Source organism: Phalangium opilio, unplaced genomic scaffold, assembly GCF_054372755.1.
Source record: "Phalangium opilio isolate 3A_F unplaced genomic scaffold, DU_Popi_V2 ptg000002l_1, whole genome shotgun sequence".
Lineage (NCBI taxonomy): Eukaryota > Metazoa > Arthropoda > Arachnida > Opiliones > Phalangiidae > Phalangium > Phalangium opilio.
Window position 1 is genome coordinate 6951042 of NW_028324144.1, and position 16437 is coordinate 6967478.

Sequence of the window (16437 nt, forward strand, 5' to 3'; positions counted from 1 at the left end):
ATTTGCCCCTTTTCATTCTTCTTGTATGAAATCCATAGAGGCCACTGTTCATGTAAAAAGTACTCCTTATTATATTTCTCCAATATAATTGTCTGTGAAAGATTCAAGTAACAGCTTACCTTGACTATTGCGGCAAGAAGAGTTCGATTGAAGACTGATAAGTTGGATGAATGCATTTAGACTGATCGTATTTTCAAAACGAGTATTACGACTTCTTTCGTGTATTTTTATTTAAGTCAAATATTTAAAAAACCAAAATGAATATATTTCTGTAGCATGGATCGATATGTTTTCTACTATAAATATATGTCACAAAACATTAAGGGATAGTTCTTTCGCAACATCTACAGGACTTTGGTTTAACGTTGGTAGAGCGGAGCATTTGCGGTTTTAATGAGGACAAGTTATTTCATAACACAAGAAGAGAGTCGAAAAGTCTACTGCAGTAAAAATGTACTAATATTTGAACCTATGAAGTTCAATTTCATGCACGTAGCTATGCGGGTCCCAAAGCAAGCAGTCGCGTACTAAGACACAGGGAATTTGGTTGTCGGGTTCTTTCCTAGCATAATTCCAGGTGAAAAATACATTTATTTCTGAGTTATGGCGTTAGAGTTTTATTTTTTCGCGTAACCAAATAAACATTGTTGAAACAACACAGGTTGTGCCTAGATCGATTCATACTCTAATAAGGTTGCGCAAATGGCAAGTGTTTCTACCATTATTCCACCTTAACACAAACTTTGAAAGCAACATTAATGATTTTCTTCTAAAGCACTTATCCAAATGCATTATCCTTCAATATTTACATAAAATAACCTAAGATATTTTTGTTTAAGAAAATAAAATTACATCTACAACCCAATGTGCACTTGTGGCATAAAGAAATAGTATGTAAGCGTGTTTTCGGAAAACATTTTTCTTTTTATTCTATTATGTATATGTTCTTATCATTTTAACGGAAAATGAGCGAAATCCTGAAGTTACTTGAAGTAAATATGAGAAAAACTGAGAGTCGTTTGAATATGAAGTGTTAAATATCAACTAAAAGAAAACTGTATTAACCAAGACAAGCGTAAGTGAACTCCAGTACACTTCGAAAAAGCAAAAACAATATGTTAGAAAAAAATATTTCCAAACACTATGTCCTGGTTTTGAGTTTCAATGATACGTTATTAGTTAATTTTTTCCGAATTCCTATGTAAAATCAACTTTGAGAGATAGGTTCAGGTTCACGAAGCATTTAACCTCAGTCAACTGATGCAACTAAACTAATGTATATTTGAACCTATAAGAATTTTTGATTTTGAAATAACTTGCCTGACAATCTTTTCACACAAAGCGTTCCATCATTAGGAGCTAGGGTTAATAGTAATTCAAACATCTCTAAGTGCTATTATCGATAATTCTTGCCTATAAAGTCAGCTTCAACGTTCACGGTACACGTGTAAGTTTACGCGTATGGTAATTGCCAATCTTGAAAAAGATATCAATAATTATTTCACTTTTATTATAATGATTTTTTATGAAAAGCTAAATATTCCAGCAGTAACTCTGTTATTTCCCAAGTTAAACTCGACTCTTTTGGGGTTATTTAAACGATTTTTCTATTAATATTCTATTTTCTAATTATTTTAAATCTGTTCTTGCTGTTACCACTTTTTAGCATGTTGGAGCATAAAGAAGTACTGATCTCAAAAAAGGGTATTTACAACATATGAAATACACACAAATCATTAGTGCAATAGCTAGGTTGGGATGTTCCATCATACAATTGAATATTTCGATGAAACTAAGAGGGAAAGACATAGGGGTAAAACTCTACCTTCCATATCGCTTTTTGACGCCTGCGCCGTAGTCTTTTTACGTCGAAAATGTCTATAAAAACAAAAAAAGTATTTCATTGAAGTCTGAAAAACCAATTGAAGCTATAATTTTGTATATCCGAAAAAAAATTTATTTGCTTTTATTATCTTTAATTACATTATTTTATTACGACTCTAAGTATACATTTGTCGAAGTTTGCAATGTATACTTTAAAGTAAAAGACATTTAATTTAAGAATTTGTAGACCAAACATTTGAAGCCATTGTAACCTTCCGTAGTAATTTAGGAACAGAGGATTAACACCCTGTGTTACCTTTGACCTTTCCCTAACTATAAAAGGGTCGACTGCTTATGATATTAAGTCAGTCACTCTCCACTACTAAGATGTAATAGTTTAATCTTTGTATTAGTCAAGGCTTTTATGGCCATGTGGGGCGAGTTTAGAAATCTCGCAAGAGTGGTTACACCATACTTTACTAAAAATGCGTATGAGGGGAATTAATCTCAAAGCGAGTGAAAAACAAGGTTTAAAAGGGTACGTCTTTATAAGTATTTGAAGGTCAATAGTTTAATGTAGATGAATTTGTTACATACGGCTCATTACAACGCTGCCCGTGGCATTGGATGAACTAAATAAATGTTATCACGATGAACTGGTACAACGGTCGACCCTGAGGTTCGTTTTCTAACCCTCGATGATATGAACCTTAGAACAATTTCGCCAAATAATGCGCACATGGAATAGGTTAAGCCTCTTAGAAGAAAACGAAATATCGGTGACATAAATGAAATTGTCAAAGGTTTCACTTCGTATAACGAATGTCTTCTCTCCAATATCCAATTCCGATACACCCAGAAGTGTCTGCGGTCAAACGGTGCTCTCTGAGCTGTTTCTGAAAATCTTGCTATTCTAAAAAAGAAAGGATTTCAGTTACATTTCCTTCAAAGAAATACTGTAATTCAATTGGGAAATATTTGTTTTAATTAATGTAAAATGTGTTATGTAGGGGCGAGGCATATATAGAGCTCTACTGAGCATACACGAGCGTTATCAGTGCATTGGGAATGGGTTTCGCCGTTTTCGTTGAATCAGAAGTTTATGACTTCTTATCCTGGGAAGTATTGGATTCTAACCATATCCGCAACCATCTCTTCTAGCCAACTTCTTATTAGGTCCGATCACCGCGCCACCTACGGCATTTCCCTCATTTTGAGTTGGCAGGCTGACTTGCTCGCCAGCAGCGGGCAAGAAACGAAACTTTAAGGTGTGTCCTGTGGTTTGAGGTAACGAATCAGAAACGGCGACAAGAACAGCTGTTTTAATAGACTGCTAAAAATTCCGGTCAAACTAGTGTGGGGTCCTAGGCCCACGGATTGTAATGGATTTTCATAGAGTTCTAGCCAGACGGCTTTTCAACGATTGGCGCTGAAGAAGTTTTGAACACGCCCCACAGTTTGAGTGCCACAGCCTCTCGGCGTGGGATTTTTTTCAGTAGATTAGATAGTTTTCCTAGTGGGGAGGAAACTTGCGACCCTCTTTTACGATTGACATAGGCAATTTTGACTTGCAGGGATGGATACTATATAATGCCTTAGTGTCCAATACTTCCCAGGACAAGAAGTCATCAACTTCTGGTTGAATCTATCCGCGAAGTGATGCAAACGACAAACAGGCACGTGACATTAATATAGAAACACTACTTGTTATTATTGATTTTTCTTTACAGGTATTGACAATTACGTAGTACATCAGCAGGCATTTTCTTGTTTAGTAACCAGTGAATGTTATTAACTTCAAATTCGTCTTTCCCAACGTATATTTTCATGTTTGTTTTCCAAACTACATTTGCCAGTGAATATAATAAGCCATTTAAATAAGCCTTTTCGACAAAAATGGCTCTATTTCCTTCAGCCCATCTCTTCGTGGTGTTACCGTCGAGTCGATCGTTAAAATATGACTTATGCTTACGAAGCTTTTCTCCAATTTCAGAATACAATGGGCTATATTTGTTCTGGAACACAAAATGTTGAGTGATGTATATACTGTTTGCAGGATAAATAATTGATCCGTCATGCAGATTGAGGGACTGTATTATGGGCGAAATATTTTAAGAACGACGTAGAAAATCATTATATACTGTTTAGAATATGTAATTTAGCAAATAAGCCATAACTTCATGAAGTTAAACTAAATTAGAGGTCGAAAACTTTGAATACTTTTTGATCATTTAGTGTGTTTTATGCGTAACGGGAGTTGAGTCAATTCAAAATTTAATGACAAAATGCACTGCTTGTTTGTTAATGAAACTAGTGCCATTTTCTCTTAAAGATTTTTAAAATTTTGTCAAATTATGGTAGTCGTATGATTCACCCTAAATTTTGGTCTTTATTATCCCTTTAAGTGAACTTTCTTTTGATATTTATGCAAGTGACGGTTAGAACAAGCGAGTATAAGTAAGCTTCTTTAACCAGATGTAACCGAAAATTGCTTCACTAATTTATTATGTTTTATGAAACCGTGCCCCCAACAAAAATAATGCACACTTGATTTAAGAATATGCGTACCTGAATGACATACGCAAGTTTACTATGTTGACGAACGTACGGAATAATATTAGGTTTCGATATTAAATCTTCGATGTTATTTACCAAATTTGAAGTTGATACCAACATCTCTGTATTCAATGAACTTGAGAATGATTTTAAAAGAAATGAGGATCCAAATATCCAAAAGCTCAGAAGGAATATAATTGGTAATCGATTGCCTAATAGAGTTAACCTATCTGTAAATATAAATAGTACTCTTATTGCATATTAACTTCCTATGACCTTATTTAGCCCTCTTAAGTCAAATACTGACTTTGAGCAGACAAAATTTCAAAAGGTAAATTTACAGAACATGAAAAAAAAAATCGAATAGAAACCAGAAAATTAGACATTTGGGTGGCAAAAAGATTTCCAAAATGCCCATTTTCCCCTTTCCAAGCATCTTTAGTCGATCAACCAGTGTACAACTTTATTGCGTTATATTTTTCCTCTCTCATAATGTAACTAAGAGGGAAGGCAAGGGGGTAAAATATTGCCTTCCATATCGCTTTTGGGCGCCTGAGCTCTAGGCGCTTTAGGTCCAGAGAGTGCGCAGAGACGGATTTGGTTCGGCCCCATTTTATGTCTCGATACTGAGTGTTGCCTTGCCTACCTTTTTTACAAATTCGGTCTGCATGTTTACATGTCCTCGTATTCATATGCGAGCTCTCCCCTTGGCTTATCACGGGTTGCCGTATATGTATATATTTTATTGACTTAGAGGCAACGTGACACACTTGTCACGTATGCTCATCTTACTGCCTCACAAAAGTTATTTCTATTCGACTTTCGTATAAAGTAGACTGAGCGTTACTTAACGGTTTTGAAGAAGATCTTGCAGGTAAATCCAAAAGAATCGAGCGCATGTATTAAATACACGTCGTGGTTTAGTAGAATATCGGCCAACTAAGAATGTAATCATTGATAGAAGTATTAAAGAGATTAGGATGAGGCCTCTAACACAGTTGTCCATTTTCATGTAGACTAGACCGGTGGATTCGTCTATATCGTTCTGTTCGGGGACTGCAGTCACAATGCAATAACCAGTCACACTAAGAGTCGGTGAGAGATCCACTTCATAGGGGTCATAATAATCCGCAAAAAACGGTACCAATGCGGTATCAATTATCTAAAGTTTGAAGAATAATTAAAATGGGGAATTTTATGATTAGGGCCAGGGATAGATTTATTTTTTTAAGTCGGAATGAACAACGTTTGGCCTTTACTTCAGTCCGACTCATAGCCGAGTATATAGCCCCTTCCTTCAACTTGGCTCACTAAATCTACGTATTGGTGACGTTGCTGAGAAGGAGGGTCAAAAATACGTAATTCATGTTTACCTCTGTCGCTATGACTACGACCCCTCCTGCGTTGTACCAGGAATACATAGATTTACTACTGGGAATCTTTAAGAGGCCATAGACCCCACACAAATATCTGATTGACTGTGAGGGGAAGCGCTAAAAACTTTAAATCGCCTGCTCCCCCTTCCTCGCGTCTCATTGGTTATGCGAATGTGTGGGACAGAATAAGGTCATGACCTTTTAAGCTGTCGTCTGCATCAGTTTCGGCTCGGAAATGGTCGGGAAGTGCGAGAATTTGTAACAGTTTGACGTTAACGACGTTTTTGAAGCGGAAATTTCTCTAACTGTAACTAAAGTCGACGATTTAGAAGTTAATGTAGCTCGAAATTCGGTATTGAAAACGAATGCTATAATAATTTCGAGAAAAGATGACGTTTACCTCCCCTTAAACCCTAAGCCTTTGCATAGGGATACTGATGTTTTGGTTTTGTATAACTTTGGTGAAAGGTGGAAGGAGAATTGTAATATCGAGTTCTTAACTGAAAGCGAGTCTCCAAGTATTTTCGCCTTTTTTTGTGAAACGTAATCCTAGTTCTACTCGTTCAGACGACGCATCATGTTTACATTCGGGTTCACCGCGCATAGGTTGCGGGAGTCGCGGCGCAGGTCGCAAAATACGTCAATGTCACGTGGTTTCTAAGATCAAATAAATTATGCATGACGTCAACGGTGACGATTTCTACACCTCCTCCCCTTACAGTCAAGCACCCAGGCCCATAAAATGGCCTCTTAATGATTCCAAGTAGTAAATCTATGTATTCCTGGTTGTACAGATAAGCGTCTTCACAGGGGTTCAAAATGGAGTCGTCTAAAAGAGAGGGTCCGGAAATTATTCGGAAATTGTTTTTAATAGCAATTAAGAAGGTAAGTTAGTGAATTTGGTGCCGGTGTTTTGGATTTGGAGTACATCTGTAAGGGTGAAAAGTGTTCGCTAATTCTTTCTTAAGCCAATCATGTCTACTATCCTCATGATTTTGTAAACGAATTTGATGAAGTTAACCAAGGCTTAGTGAATGGCCAGGAGTTTTGTGAGCTTAGTGTTTGGTTAAAACCTGTTCGTGTTGTAATATCTACGAAGACTTTTCGATTACATTACTCAATTCTAACTCACTGTTAATTTTCTTGGGTCTTCCCCGTTTTTTTTCAGTTGCAACTTGCAAGCCCTATGTCTTGTGTAACTTCCATATTTAAACAATGTTCTTTCAAAAATTACAATCCGAGCCCATTCCAACTTGGCAGACGAAGGCAGTGGCGTCGCTAGGCCTTTTTGGGGGGGCTATAGCCCCCCAAATTCCAAACTTAGCCCCCCCCCAAAATAATCCGTAAACCCTACCAAAAATTGCTGTTAGCAACCTAAAATTCTGTAGCAATATATAATAAAATTTCAATATCAAACACACATACAACGTCATAACGAAAATAAGACCCGCCTCTTCTTTCATATCCCTCTGTTACGGGTAAGGGGGTCGTGGACTTGGACGCGCACCCGAATAACCCTGTTACCTATTCCGTCTTAAAAAAATAAATCTATCCCTGTTAGGGCTAATTTCAACAATACATTATTTTTAATTCCGTAATTTAAGTTTTCAATCTCCCCTCCATATTCTTTCTTAAGTTTTTTAAGTGTCTTGGTGATAGCTTGCGTATTGATGAATTGAAGTCTTCAATTATTAAAAAGAATTAAAAATGTTACAATAAATGAGTCGACCAAATAGAACTTGTTTGAAATAGTTTTTTCCTTGTCTCAATGGCTACGTTCAGTAACTCACAACGTGTAAAACCATTTTTTTTGGTTGCGTTTATTTTGAAAACGCTACGTCATAATTTGTTTAACGCATTTTTAATGCGTCGTTCAACTTGTTCCGTCTCGATCAAAATGGCCTATGCTTCAGCATATTCAAACAGCTCGCGAAGCTCCAAGGCTTTAGCAATTTCGCTCTATTTTACTTAATTTTGGATAATGATGTTCTAAAACTATTTTTAAAGTAAAATTAGATGATTTTTAGTAACAGTAATTCTCTCTTGAATTTCTGCAATTTTGATAGTATTTCCTGAATTATCAGCCAAAGGCTACTGTACAATTCATCAGTCACCATTAAAAAATTACGTCACGAAACTGATGAGCATGAAAAAATGCTCTTCCAGCCGATGCGATCGGCGTCTCATCGATCCCTAGCGTGACGTAGAAACCAGTAGTTCCAGAAGTGAGATGAGACTAGAAGTGAAGGGCTCTAGCATTGGTAATAGATCCTGGCATTAGTGAACAAATTTGAGGATTTTATGCCGCTTCCCACGCGCCTACACTACTGAGAAAAAAATTGGTCGAGTTCCAAAAACATTTCCTACCCCCTTCCCCTCAACCTAAAGCGGCCGAACACGGACGCGGCTCCTTGAATCTAGTTCGGCCGTCTACCACCGCGAGCGTCTCACGTTTTGGAGGGGAAATTCTGAAACCGCCACTAGAGGGCCAACCGTTGGTGTGTTATCAAGAATATTCACTTTCGCCGAGTGAAGAATTTGGTTAGCTCAGTACTTCTAGTCTCATCTCACTTCTGGTAGTTCTTAAAACCGTACAGTAAAAAATTGGACTACGATGCGCACAGCGCTGCGTACGATAGCAGTTTCAAAATGTAGCCATTGTTTCTTTCCAATACAACTAGTATCGTAACAGTCCAACATCGAGAGAAAACTCATAGCCCATGACGACCTATTTATAATCTAATTTTCAACGTCGCGAAAGCTCACTTAAGAACGACTAAAAATTCCTTCGACAAATTTAATATTAAATGGAGACTCGATTTAAAGGAAACTGATTTAACGATACGATATAGATCCATGCAAATTCGAAATAAAATCTTGGGCTAATTGTAACCTTCACTTAATTGCTAGTTTGGATGTATTTTAAATTTCTTATCTCTAATTTGTATCTCTGATACTGTGATCTTTGCATCCTCGTACATTTTTAGTTTGACATGCTAAGAAAAAACGTTCATTTAATTTTTTTTTTTACTTTGGATCTATCTATTCTTCGAATAAAAACTAGAGAAAGTTCGACAATTCCCTTAAAAAAATGTTTTAAAATAAATGTATAGATAAATGCCACACCCTATTATAAATTAGCTATCAGTATTATTAACTTTCTTAAAAAATACATTATCAATTTATTTTTAATATAAATTCTATTTTTTAATTTCAATTGCAAGAAAAAAGGAAAAAAAAGAGAATTTTCAACTTAGCAAAATACTACAGGCTTCCACTCGCTATAAATCCTTTAAACCGGATATCTATTCAAAAATATGAGTAATATTGCTACAACCTCATTCAACTCCCTTTGATATTGGTCTGTATTTAACCGATCATGGCACGATTGGACTGCCATTTTCCAATTTGGTTTATTATATCTGATATTCGAGTTATGTTTGATGCTTTATTATAAAAAACAATTTAATTAATATCGTGATCTAACATAACGAGGCTCTTTCATTTCTTCGTTGTGTTTTAGATTCACGAGTAAATTTGTGCAAATATCTCACAAGAAAAACATTTCTCTAATCATTAAGCTTGTACTTAGTTTAAGGGTTAAAGGCTTACGTGACGTTTTTCAAATGTCTCAAAACAAATTTTGCCAGCTTTAAATCGGAATTTTCGAAAGCGTCAAATCCACCATATTCAATCGCCCTCAAGTGATAATACTCCTGATACTAAAAGTAACGAAAACATTTAAATTTGTAATAATATCTAAATAGCAGGTTGAAATAAATAACTAACTTAATACTCACACGAATTAATGAAAATCTAAAAACGTAACTCATTTCTATTTGAATTTTCTATAAACGTTTGAGATATATCGAAGTTGTAAGGCATCTGATGATAAATCGGATCCGCGCATTGAAGAGTTTTTTAGACAAAAGAATATGTAAAAGGGCCTCATTTTTCTATTATGAAATAGGTGACAGATATTTATGTCATTTACAATAACCGTGCCAAAATGACAAAGACATCTGCTAGAATTTCTCACATAAATCAGGGTTTACTCGAAATGGTTCAATAAAGTGTAAAATTAAATGGGCCCCGCCTAGAAAAAAAGCCATAGGCTTATTGAGTAGATAAAACTTAAGGCCTTTTCAGACAATACTCATTTAGATGAGTCAACTTGAGTTAAAGGCCGACTTCCACCGAAAAGGGTTCTTACGAACTGAAGACCGTGCATCGATTCTTAACAATAGAGCGACCGTGCCAATTTTCGAGTCCCCACTGGGGCAAAATTTGGAAGGGTTCTTACGAACTGAAAACCTTGCTATGCGGGTTCTTACGAACTGAAGATAAACAATAGAAAGTCTCTTAAATATTTTATTCCCGATTTTTACGATCCTCTGAAGGAAAATATCTATTGTTTATCTTCAGTTCGTAAGAACCCCCGTATCAAGGTTTTCAGTTCGTAAGAACCCCTCAAAATTTTGTCCAGCGGGGATTCGAAAATCGGCACGGTCGCTCCATTGTTACTCTCGATGCACGGTTTTCAGTTCGTAAGAACCCTTTTCGATGGAAGTCGGCCTTTAAGTAAACTAGTTTGGTCGTGTGAACAAAAGTTGGACAAGTTGAATCACCAATTATTTTTTTAATGACCAATTTTTGCTTGACTATGTATCTCGTGTGACTCTCAATTTCGGTCGAGAAGGTTGATTTTGTCAAAATATAGGAAATCAATAAGGAAATGTACCAACGTTTTTGCATTAATAATTTATGAATGTAAATGTTCTTATAAATTATGTCACGCACACAATATAAATAGCGTGATCAGAAACGAAAGAAATTCATGGAATACAAGGCCTATTTAATTAAAAATACTCCGTGTACAAAACAATATAGAATATGAAATATACGACGCAATATTTACCGTTTTCTCTCGCATTTAGAGTCCCTGAAATCAATAACCTCTTTATAAAGCCCGAAAACGATAAGGTTTTTTCCAAATAAAAAAATTGGGTGCCGTTCATTTCGAGGCTGCGGTTATCTGCGTGAACCTACATTCTCTTAGTTATTCAATCTAAAATGCTAAAGTATTTCTCGAAGAAGCAATATTTTTAAAATCGATTGCCAAAGTATATGTTAGAAAGACCAGAAATTATAAGTTTTCGTTAAGTTTGGTGGTTGTCATAAAGTGATATTTTCAACACACAAAAATTTCAAAGAGTTCTTTTAAAATACAACTGCGGTCATCTTTGGAAATCGAAACCGGAAGAAATCAAAATCTGTCAATATAAATTTCAAAAATTGGATAAGTAAGATTTTGAACGCTTCTTCATAATTACCTTCAGCAGATCTGAAAAGTTTCTCATTAAGTTATCTACAAGCTTTGTTCACCTAGATAATCGTGTGCGCTTAGTTATTTCTGTAACCTATCCTAAATTAGCGTTGAAAGTGTATTTTGGAACATTTAAGAACTTTGTGATTGTATTATAAGATGATAAGAATGATACAAAAATTCAAAGTGTGGTTTACGCCAAATACGGACGACCCCATTGCTTTAAATTTATTCACATATCATCTACGTTTAATTGGTGTTATTATGAACCACAAAACGTTACGTATTCGTTGGTTTTCGCCATTTCATTGGTTACCCTTCATCACCTGGGTAATAAGTGTAATTGTAACATTATGCGAATTGGTTCGGAACATTTCTTTACAATTTGCGAATAACACTCAACTCGCACACAACCACATTCTAAAGATGTTCACTTTAGTTATGAGTTCATTTTTCTCCATGCGAGTCATATTCGAAATCGCCTTGTGGATAACGTTTTTGCTGAATAAAACCGCCGTGACAGAGATATCCAAGGAAATTATTGATATTTGGTCCACTTTAAAAATAACGTCAACTAATAAGAGAAAAGTTTTGAAACACGGAATTGTTATGCATTTAATTCTGGTGACTTGGATTTCTATCGACTTTGGCACGTACTTCTACGGAAATTCTGAGTTACTGTCGGAACGATTTTGGAACGTTATATGTACGGTATAACCTTCAATTTTTTCATATAATAGTGTTCTATAGTAACATCAGGAGCAGATGACAAAGGAGTCTCGGACGCTAGCTTCCATAATGTAGAGGGCAAAGGGATCCGCGAACGTCACGGTTATTAACCAAAATCATTACGCCAGTGCCACCTCTCGTAGGAAATTTGAGCTTTATTTTCCAACCAATAGCGTGGCTGCAAAGTCTCGATAGGAGATCTGGGAAATCGCGTCTGGAGCCTCTCTTTAAAAATACGTATCGTCCGCTTATAATTAGCCTAGGCTTAACGAGTATTAGAGTTAAAAAATGGATTTCAACGACTTTTTAATCTTTTTTTTTTTTAGACTAAAATTGATAATGAAAAGCCCAGCGAGTAACGTATGTACACTATTAAAAAACTAAAATGTGTTTCAGTGCCAAATTTTTCTAAATTTCTTCTTGAATTAAATGATAGCTACAAGAGGTTGGGAAAAGAAATCGCTCACGATCTTTTAAAACCCAAAAAGTAAGAGACAGTGATTTCGTTTCCAACCTCTTGTAGCAGTCAATTAATTCCTACCTTTAAGGTCACAAAATGTAGTCTTATCTTTTATCTTAATACCAACGATTACAGCTGTTTGAATAAAGTAATTATATTGTGTATATTTACGTAGCCACCGTCAGTCCGTTATTACAAAAAAATTTCCCAGCAGACTTTGGTGCCAGATATAATCCACCAAAAGCATCGTCTGCTATAATGTCTGATAGCGCCTCTATGGCAAACGATACCGCTACAGCTGTGACGTACGCGGGTCCCATTGCCCTCTATATTGTGGAAGCTAGCGTCCGAGACTCCTATGTCATCTGCTCCTGGTAACATGTAGATGCCTATGAAAAACCTAAAATTTATAATCTAAACTTATTTAAATGACCATTTTATTACAAAATTTAAATAATAATGATTAAGAAGGAATGAAGATTATATAGAGAACAAGGGGCCTCGGCACACCACGTTGCTGTTTCTCTCTCTCTCTCTCTTTCTCCTCTCTCCAAATATTTTCATTTACTAATCGTTAAAACAAAATGTTGAAATATCATTTAACTTCATTTTACAGTCGACAGATGTTTGGCATTTCATTATATCATTTCCTCATCGGCCTTGGAATTTCAATACATGTACTATAACTTATGCATGGGATGCTGCCTAAAGGCCTATAATTCGTCTCTAGAAACTCTTTTAAACGACACGCAAGTTTCTGCGGTTGTAAGCTACGACTTACGAGTGCGGTTAAGCCACAAACGATTATTGTTCATACGAATCAGTAAATTGTTCCTTTCGATCAACGACCTACTCTCAACGATATTAACGCTTAATGTTGTTTTCAACGTCATGTCTGTGATGATTGTTCTTATCTTCTTACCGAGAGTATTGACACACCAAGTTATTTTTTTACTACTATTGATAACTTTGATCATCAGTGTGTGTCGAATTAGTTGCTTGTGTTTGTACTCGGAAATCTGTCAAAATTTGGTATGATCTTTATTTCAATACTAGTTTTTGAGTTAGGTATTCGGGCACCAGCAGGGTAGATTTAGTTAGAAAAGAAAAACTTTTATCCTGGGAAGAACAAGACTCTAAAATCTTAAGTCTAGTACTGCCCAGGACGCTATACCCTTTCCTGTTAGTCAAAGCACATTGCAGTTCCTACTATCCAAGTGTTACGAAGCTTCTGAAAAAACCTGCAACCGAGGGAAATAGCTCTCGAGTCCAGAATCGTTCTCAAAAGTATCCCGGGTCAATACCATCTCTAGGATTTGTTTTCCATTCAAGACAAAAAGGTTTTCTTCGCTCACTACTCTACCATGTTATTCGATTTTCAATTTTGGAAACTGCAAGAGCACCAAACAATTGATGAAACAATAAATAAATAAATTCCAAAATTTTATAAGGTGGAGTCGATTCAGAATACTGAACATGCTTTTGCTAAGAATCACAAAAGTATTTTTACCAAATTTAAAGCATTTGCACTTCATTTGTAATCAATTGACACTTATTTAATTCATAATGTTATCGATTTAACCAGAGAGAATTTATAATAGAGAGTGTAATCTCTTGCCTTTGACAGTGCTAAATGCAATGTAGGTTACGACGCTAAAACTGGCCAGGTAAATTTCCAGTCACATGACACTTCTTTAATTTTAAAGTTTGCTTTCAATCACGGTTGGTTGACCCAATAAGGGTTCGCGATTTCGAGTGCGACTGGCGCCATTTGGAGTTATTTTAAGTCGGACGTTTCCCTTTCCCTAAAAAGGTAGTGTTCATCTCCCCTAGACACCCTCCGGCAACATTCTAGAACCACCCTTGAGGGAGGGGCCACAAAAAATTATACCGGAAATAGAACTGGCCAGTCTTGTTGATCACGTGAGTTTTGAGCTACATAATATTCCTCAGTTTCGACTCCCTATTATAAATTCTCTATGATTTAACTCTGTCGATAGTGTTCAAGAGAACACGAAAGATTTAGCTTTATCTTCCACGATGTGTGAAAATTTGATCTAAGTCTTATTTTGACTTTTGCAGGCATCTGATACTTTTAAATTGCTCTCTGAATTTCGACGGTATACATTTGACAACAACGGCTATTTCGAAGAAGTACACATTCAGTTTTATTCCATAATTATTTCAGTTAATTTTTATCAATTGTACAATTAGGTTATGATGTTTCTTACACTAAATGGTGTGTTGTCCTTTCGATTTACGGCAAATGGTTTCTTCGATTTGAGGAAGTCACTATTAATATCTGTGAGTTAATCCATTACATTGCACAATTAAATGAACTTTATTTCAATACGTTACTATTACTATTTTCAAGATTTGTGGAGTAATTATTACGTATACTGTTATAATAAACTCCTAATTATAATGCTTAAACCACGGCAACCGTCAATCGCCTTCAACATTGCTGGAAGCTTAACACAAAGATGGATGGTTCATTTTCACTGCTCTCTCAACATGTTTTACTCTTAAAAAGATGACCCTAATATAGTTCCATAGCAGTTTTTCTTTTCGATAAATTGTACATACTCTGAATCATAAAACTATGATTTCAGTTGCCTAAAGTTTTATGATATATCCCAACGTTTAACGACAAATGCGATATATAACAGCTTTGCACTAAATTTTGCGTTAGTGTAACGTGAATGTAACCAAAACCATTGAAAATAATATCTTCATAGCACAAAAAGGCTTAAGCAAACTGGAATATAGTACGATGTACAGTGAAATCATGGATTAACTAACGCTAGGGATTATTCGTTCCCCCTAAAAGATAAAGCATGCATGTTCCAAACGCCCCCTAGCAGCAGCTACTATTCCTAACAGGAAGTTATAAGAAAATTGGACCAAATATTAGGTGTCCTATGACGTCAAAATTGAAATCCTGCCGAAATTGGGCGCCGCCATCTTTAAAATCCACAAAAACTATCTATTTTGCCTAGAGATGGCGCTATATCTATTTCCGTTTTGGTCCAATAAATTGGGGGAATGAAGAGGTGAATCAAGGAATAATTCGGAACATGAAGTTGGCGATAGCAATACATGGGAAACCCGGTTACTGAACAATCCATAGCGTTAGTTAATCCACGGTGAAAGCATACCCGACAAGTTGTATCAAGAATTTATTTATTAACATGAATATACATGTGTATCATTAGCCTTTCTATCATGTTATTCAGGAATGGGAGGGACCTTTCTATTACATACGCGTTTAACGTCATCGCAGTAGCCAATCAAAATCGAGATACCTGGAAGCTGGAGCAGCAGACGACTAGTTTAACACAATTGTGTGAAGGGTATAATTTACGGTAAGGTTTACCAAACTGCGTCAACTGAACATTAAAAATGATAGCCATTACGTGAATAAATATCTCAGCACGATGTCCGAAGGTGATATTGATCTTCTTGCAATGTTTTTCCTAATCTGAAACTGAAAACTGTTGGTAAAGTGCTAAGTCTTGGCCATTAAGAAAACGAATGAAACGGTTGAAAATAAACTACTAACATCTGAAATCGCGAGAATTGATGATGCTGGTTTTTTTCCTGCTGTTGGAGGTAAAATTCATGCGGTAGTTGATCAATTTACAAGCATAATTAGCCTTTTGCATAACAAGAGCTTTAGCTTTAAAAACAAACCGCCGGAAATTCTCTGACGTCACACACACTAAGCCCCTCCCATCCTTGTATATGTAGTTTAACTAGTCAATGCACATATATATTCATGTTAAATGAATAAATTCATGGTTGTATGAAATTATTTTTCTTGGTTCACAAATTCCGGTGGTTAAACCGAAGATTGAAAACGCTCAGTGCAAGTGTGTGGTGTGGTGCAATGGCCTATGACTGATGTTATTAACTGCGTTTAACTACTTGATGAAAAAAAAATAAACCTGATGAGTGGTTGTTTACCAATAAGTTCAGTTTGTATTGCTTTACATAAATTACAAATTAATACCGAAATATGGTTTATATGCTTCAATAGTTATATCTTTCGTTTGCTTAAACATAGTCTTAAGCTAGGTTCTCACTTGACCGAAAAACTCGACGGAAAGGAACCGCCAGCGGTTTGGAAATTTTACTTTACGCTGGCCGTCAGCGGTAGAGCGTTC

The 16437-nt window shown here is 35.9% G+C and overlaps 2 long non-coding RNA genes across 2 annotated transcripts; one reads left to right on the plus strand and one right to left on the minus strand.

The window, feature by feature from the left end:
* Positions 1-4179: 4179 nt before the first annotated feature.
* Positions 4180-7459, minus strand: LOC149718489 (uncharacterized). Its single transcript, XR_016368492.1, has 3 exons — positions 7336-7459; positions 5233-5542; positions 4180-4610 (listed from the first exon to the last, which is right to left on the minus strand). It is a non-coding gene; the product is annotated as an uncharacterized LOC149718489 (long non-coding RNA).
* Positions 6263-15232, plus strand: LOC149718490 (uncharacterized). Its single transcript, XR_016368316.1, has 4 exons — positions 6263-6641; positions 14354-14425; positions 14486-14575; positions 14646-15232. It is a non-coding gene; the product is annotated as an uncharacterized LOC149718490 (long non-coding RNA).
* Positions 15233-16437: the final 1205 nt, after the last annotated feature.